The following is a 5,286-nucleotide window of genomic DNA, read 5'->3' as shown; positions in this document are numbered from 1 at the left end:
ATATATATACAAATTTATAATTTTTCCCATGCTTTAACCGGGTAATCTTTGTCGGCGATCGTCTTGTCTTTAACAATCTTAAAATAAGAAGGAAGTGTTTAAATGATTATAAAAATTATTAATTAACAAAGGAAAGCAATCTAAATATTTACTTTCAAACGGAAATAAAAGCTAATCATAAATGTAAGCTATGGAATTAATAGTTATAGAAGTAAATTAACAAAGAATAGCAAAAAAATAAACTAACAATTAATAATCAGCAAAAAAACCAGTTAACAAGAAATCACAAAAAATAACAGTTAATAACTATAAAAAACAAGCTAACAATTAATAACTATGAAAAAAAATAAAAATGACTAATAAAAATTTAGTCAAAGGAAATAATTAGTCCCTTAATAGACGTACTTTTGTAGCACATATTTTATTTCACATTCAAAATTATTATCACAAACTAGCACAGTGTATTATAAGTAAGTAAACAACTTTTAAACTAATTTTTTTCATTGCGTGCCGTCAAATTTCGAAATCGTTAAAAGTGTGACGTCCCCCAAAAAAGGTTGAGAATCACTGGGTTAGGTCATAAAGTTGTTGATGAAGAAACTTAGACTTAGAGATTGGGCAGCTCCAAAGAGCAGGACACATCGATCAGAGGTCTATTGTACTCGAACCCTAAATCATGATTAGCATGAAAGCCCTATAGCTGAAATAAAATTCAGCAAACACCTTACAGGAACATCCTGCAGTTCCCAGTTTTTAATGCAATGCTGCCCCAAATGCTCAAATCTTTGAGCAGAATAGACCTCACAATTGCGAAGTATATGTCGTGGTGTCTCTTCTTCAAGATGACAACATCGACAAAGAGAATTGGATTCAATTCCCATTATGTACAGGTCTCCTGAGGATACAGTGACCAGTAAGAAGACTAATGATCTTTCTCAAACTGTTTCTATTAAGCTTTAAAAGCTCTTTTTGACGTACACTAGGACAGTCACGATTCAGCTTCTTAGCTTGTCTCTGACCGTCAGCAACGCGCCATTGTTCATGGGCAATTTTGCCATGGAGCTTGAATATATATGCCTTAAAAGAGGTGGAAGAAATTCCCAATGCAGGTTAAGGGCCCCAGAAAATTGCACTAGAGCCAGCCTGTGCTGCTTCATCAGCTAGCTCATTTTCAAGAATACCCATATGTTCAGGTACCCAATGCAGGTATACCCTGTTATGAGTAGATAGGTCACAGGTTGTCGATGAAAAACTTATATCATGGTTTTGGAGGCCAATACCTGACTCACCCACAGGTTTATTTACAATTGAAAGGAAGTATATACAAGGGGTAATTACAAGAAATGATATTAAAAGCAGATGAATTGTGAATATTTACATGATGATATATAATGGTTCATATGAAGGTCCTTTTACAAAGGATTATATTTACATAATAAAAGAACTTTGTGAGGAGATAATTATTTAATTGAAACTACTACAAAATGAATTGAAATTATCTACAGATATCAACAATTGAGCTATAACTATAGCATAAGACGGAAAAAGACTAGAGACTTTTCAATCCACAAAATAAAAGAAAAATTATTTACATGAACTATTTATTTACCTGAATTATTCAATCTGTATCCTTCCAAAAAAGGTTGATATTTCCTCCTCCTTCAATAAAAGTGAAAGAAGAGGAGAGTTTTGTATTATCTGCGGCATAAAATTATTTTTATCTATTCTGAGTGTATCTCCAATCCATGTTTCAAAGATAAGTTAACTTTTATTGATAACATTGTCTAAAAAACAAAACTTAAACTCATTCTTGGAATAAGTAAAAAAAAATTATCATCGGTTACACTACAGCAGTGTTTCCCAAACTTATGACTTTTGGGTACCCTATCTAAATTTTTCGTAATGCTGTGTACCACTAATAAAAGAATGAATGCATTTCTTACTATAAAAAAATTGCAAAGAAGTTAAAAATCATAACTGGCTGTTGACACCACTAATTATTAACTGTTAATTCTGCAAAAAATAGCCAATAGAAAAATACGTAATCGTAAATTTCCCTGGCTAGGTTTGTTTTTAAATAAACTTTTTTGAACTTTTAGTTTGTTGCAAGATATTTCGCATAAGAACGCTAAACTGTTCCCGTACCCCTGGGGGTACGCGTACCACACTTTGTGAAACACTATACTGCAGGATGGTTGCAGCGTAGCTTATTATAGGCATTATATNTATATATAATAGGATAAATATGTTGATTTTCATTCAGTCGCTTTGGTGAACGTTTGAAAATAGGAAAATATTTATTGAAGTTTGTTACATCTCAATTATATTAGAAAATGTTGATTTTCAGCATGCACTGATGGTCAATGATATGGTTGATCCATGATACATTTATAAATAATTACAATATTTTTTTCATTTTTCATAAGAATATACTAAAAGACACAAAAGAAAAATGGTTAAAGACACAGAAAGTAAAAATGTAAATATAGGACCCAAAGTCTTGATGGCTTTCCTTATCGGTTTTTTTGAGCATTTAAAAGTGATGATATATATTTAAACGCGTTTTCTCTTCATTGAATTTTATTGCACAAGTAAAATGTCAACAGTCATAAAAACCCTCTTTCTAGACACAATTTCTAAGAAAAATTGGGGTGAGATTTTTTTTTAATAGGTTAACGGGAATGTTCAAAATTATAAGAAATGCAAACATCGTGTAATTAACTAAAAAGAAACTTAAACTGAAGCGGCTTAAGCTGACTTGATTAAAAAACTTAGCTTCAAAAATATATAAATGAGAAGTAACAGTCAATATGTTTCAAGCTCTCAAAAACAGGCTCAAAATTTCAAGACTTGTCAGATGTGAATGAGAAGAAACAAAAGTGATTTCATTTTTGTTTCTTCTCATTCAGGCTAGACATTTTCTTTCAGTTCTGTCATTTTAAATAATAAGTAACAATTGAAAGTGTAATCACTTTTGTTGCGTCTCATTCACGTTTTGAAAATGGCAGCCTGTTTTTGAGCGCTTGAAACATGTCGATTGTCATTTCCTATTTATATATTTTTTAAGCGAATGAAGTTTTTTAATCAAGAAATAACATATATATAAATTTGGAATGAAAAATATTTTGTAGCCAAGCGTACGATATATAATGCAAAAATAATTTGTAAGGAGTTTTATGGGGATATCCAAGAAAACTAATTTTGCAAACTTATCGAACTTTTTAAATATATAATACTTTTCTTGAAATTCACTTCAACTTATCGTAGCATATGTTCGCGTTGTAATAAGAGATAATAATAAAGTCATAAAATAATAAAATAAAAATGTCATAAAGTAATAAAAACGTCATAAAATGATATGGATGACACATCGTTATTATTTTATGACATTTTTCTTCGAATCTGAATATGGATCAATATAATCAGAAGCTTATAAATGTTCCTACCTAATTTTTTTAACAAAATAAAAGAGGAATAATGTTACAAAAAATGAAGGAAAATAAAAAATATTAATAGTCGGCTCCATAAGAATATATTATACTGAAAAGTCAGCTTAATGAAACAATCTATTAGCATAACTTTATTCCAGGTAAGTAGTAAAAGTTCCTTTTTATTAACTTTTTATCATTTTCTATAGTGCTTAAAACAATATAAATACCGCCCGGCAAAAAAATAAATAAAGTAAATAATTGAATTAATAAATAATAAATTAAAGAGTAAATTAAAAAGTAAATTAAATAATAATAAATTCAAAGACAATAGGTAATTAATTAACTTATAATTATTAGTTAACTTAAGAATAGGTAATTAACCTCTTAACGCAAAGATTTTTTAAAAAAAAAAACGGCTAAAAAAAATCAAGTTCTTTTTTTTTATGTAAAAAAACACACTTTAGAACATTGTCTTTTCTCTTGATGGACAATTTTGATGTACTGCGCTTTTGTTCCATGGGAAAAGGCTATATTAATATTTTATTCTTGAATAAATAAGTGTTATAGCTTACAATCCTATGTAAATGATAAATATCAATAAAACGATTTTTTTTCTTTTTAGCTTTCACATTGTTATTTTCAACTTTCGATTATATTCGAGTGTGATAAATTATAGCAGCATAAAATACAACGCCGCTCAAATTATCTCGAGTGTGCACAGTTTGGCCTGATTAGCGCGCTTGAATTAACTCGAGCGCACAAGTTAAGGGGTTAATTAACTTATTATTATTTCCTATTGTGTCTAAAACATTATAAATACAGTCGGCATGAAGAAAATATATAAAATAAAAAGTAAATAAGTAAATTAATAAATAATAAATCAAAAGTAAACTAATAACTTATAAATTAAAAAAATAAGTAAATTAGTAAATAATAAATCAAAAGTAAACCAATAACTTATAAATTAAAAAAATAAGTAAATTAATAATAAATAAATTACGAAATACCCTGTAAATATCACGTGCTAGAATGGCGCATTTTAAACATGATAATTAATTATCGCTGTTGATTAGTTAAGTTACTAAATTAGACACAAAAGCATTATATTATACTGACTATCTTTACTTTGATTTATTTTCAACAAGAAGTATTAATAAATATAGCCTTCCAAAATAAAACTATAATTTCTTACTCATTTTATGCCATGGGAGTAGTGGTTATGAAAACATATAACAGAGGTCTAAGTAAATATACTTTCACTTTGATAGAATGCGATGGAAACTACAGGAAATATTATAAATTTTCCCGGAAGTGATTACATCCGGAAAAGGGGAGAAAAAGGTAGATGAAAGTTTTAGCTTATAATTGCATAATACCATATTGCGATAATAATGATTCAATAATGAATAAGTGAGGATAAGACAGAGAGATTTATATTTATAACCGTTATTGAACAGTCTACCCAATTTTTTTGTGTTTACGACTACTAATGTTCACCCAATCCAGAAGACAAGGGAACTCCTGGATCAAGTACTGGGAGAAATTTGCCTTCGTGGAGGATTTTTTGATGGAACTATCGAGCATTTACGTTACATGGTAGGGAAAACCACGAAAACTTCCACGGTTAGTCTGAAGGCAAAGGAACTCTAACCCATGATCCGTCTACCACTGAGGATATTTTAAGTCAGCACTGTGGTCGGCGCGAGCGTTGTGCGGAATTCGTATCTACTAATCATGGCTGAGATTCGAACCCGGTTCACCTTATTGGAAGGCTCTATCCCCTGAACCATCGCGGCTGACGACAGAGAGATTGGAAAGATCTTCTAAAGCGGGATTAGAGACTGAGAAAAGGGTA

At 29.9% G+C, this 5,286-nt stretch overlaps 1 protein-coding gene across 2 annotated transcripts in view; it reads right to left on the bottom strand.

The window, feature by feature from the left end:
- LOC107439522 (tyrosine-protein kinase Src64B) overlaps positions 1-4,716 on the bottom strand; it is a 25,276-nt gene extending 20,560 nt beyond the window's left edge. Inside the window, exon 1 of one of the 2 annotated variants that reach the window (XM_043053312.2) lies at positions 4,624-4,716. The gene's annotated coding sequence lies outside the window, so the exon portion shown is untranslated. Of the gene's footprint in view, positions 1-1,609; positions 1,742-4,623 lie in introns of those variants that run through there. The other variant, XM_043053311.2, reaches the window with a different exon arrangement.
- Positions 4,717-5,286: the final 570 nt, after the last annotated feature.

The sequence above is a fragment of the Parasteatoda tepidariorum genome, chromosome 4, assembly GCF_043381705.1.
Source record: "Parasteatoda tepidariorum isolate YZ-2023 chromosome 4, CAS_Ptep_4.0, whole genome shotgun sequence".
In the NCBI taxonomy this organism is placed as follows: Eukaryota; Metazoa; Arthropoda; class Arachnida; order Araneae; family Theridiidae; genus Parasteatoda; species Parasteatoda tepidariorum.
This window is presented reverse-complemented; position numbering and strand designations above follow the sequence as displayed.